Below are 1,339 nucleotides of genomic sequence, written 5' to 3'. Positions count from 1 at the left end.
GTGAACATGATCCTGGGAATGGTCGTTTCTTAATCCCACTGGGGAAACAATGTCGAGGGTTATGGGAAACGTTTAGACGGTAAATAAATACAGCACTTCCTTTCCTCTCTGTCATATTCAGAGCATTTTCAGACACACTGTTCACCAGCTCACCAACTTAAATCCAAACATCAAAATGTTTCCCCTGGTTCTGCTGATCCAAATCAACCTCTGGATGTTGACTCAGTTATGCTGGAGCAGGAAAACATCCAGAACATGGAGCAGCACACAAATACAGTCTGGACACGTTGTTTGTGTGCTGGAGTTRTTGACTGTATGCAGGAAACTTTACAGAAGAAACAATGAAAAATGTCCAGTTTTTWAAAAATAAAATCCTAAAATGATCATAAAATATGTTGGATCTTGATGGATCCATAAAAGAAACTTGAAYTTACAAAGCACTTTCCAGTCATTTTGACCAAACACTCAGTTTAACTTGGTTTATTTGTTGTAGGTTTATTTAAGCTGTAAATAAACCAACAACCTTCTACGCTACTCAWAGAGCCACAGCTACTCCGACATAACTTATGATTTCAAATGCATTGGAGAGAAAACATGAGCAAAACTTCTGATGCAGCAGGACCACAATGTGAGATTAGTGTCAACCAGTAAATTCAGCTCAAAGCTTATTTCAGAGGAGGACAGAGTATCCAGGAACATTGTACTGAAGAAACTTCTGCATATTTTTACCCAGGTAAAAAACATCCATCCAAAAAATAACTCTGTTTTTTGGAAAAATATTTTATAAAATGGCTACTTAAATACCGAGTAACTGATAAATGAACACTTTTATAAATTAAATAAAACTAAATATAATTGTGTTTGTATAGCACCTTCAAAAATCTGAGTTAAACAAAGTAATAGTATAAACTGGAAACGCATAACGTGTAAAATAGACCTGAAAGCCAATCTTTTGATAAAATTAGCTTAATTGGAAAAAGCTTATTTTTTATGTGTAAAATTTGCTTAAAAGAGACTTAGAACAATTGAAGAGATTTGTATAATCATAAGTTCAGATCCTGACCACAAAACCTCCATAACCTTCAGTTTTCAGTCTGGATCTGGACACAGATCATCTGACCAGCTGCAGGACGGTGGTGTAAGAAGTGGGATGACAGTGTTGATTTTAATTTATTATTYAATATTTTTATTATTTTATTTTTCTTTAGAAAGAAAAATAGACTCTTAAAATCAACACTGTTATCCCAGGAAACAAGTGGAAAGAAGCAAGAGTTGGAGTTTTACAGCTGCTGTGTTCTGTACTGACTGAGGTCTGTGTGTGTGTGTGTGTGTGTGTGTG

At 35.2% G+C, this 1,339-nt stretch overlaps 1 long non-coding RNA gene across 1 annotated transcript in view; it reads right to left on the bottom strand.

The window, feature by feature from the left end:
- Positions 1–1,339, bottom strand: part of LOC103460551 (uncharacterized) — a 4,973-nt gene that overhangs the window by 2,954 nt on the left and 680 nt on the right. The gene's annotated exons all lie outside the window — the stretch shown is intronic.

The sequence above is a fragment of the Poecilia reticulata genome, unplaced genomic scaffold (genome assembly GCF_000633615.1).
Source record: "Poecilia reticulata strain Guanapo unplaced genomic scaffold, Guppy_female_1.0+MT scaffold_256, whole genome shotgun sequence".
In the NCBI taxonomy this organism is placed as follows: domain Eukaryota; kingdom Metazoa; phylum Chordata; class Actinopteri; order Cyprinodontiformes; family Poeciliidae; genus Poecilia; species Poecilia reticulata.
This window is presented reverse-complemented; position numbering and strand designations above follow the sequence as displayed.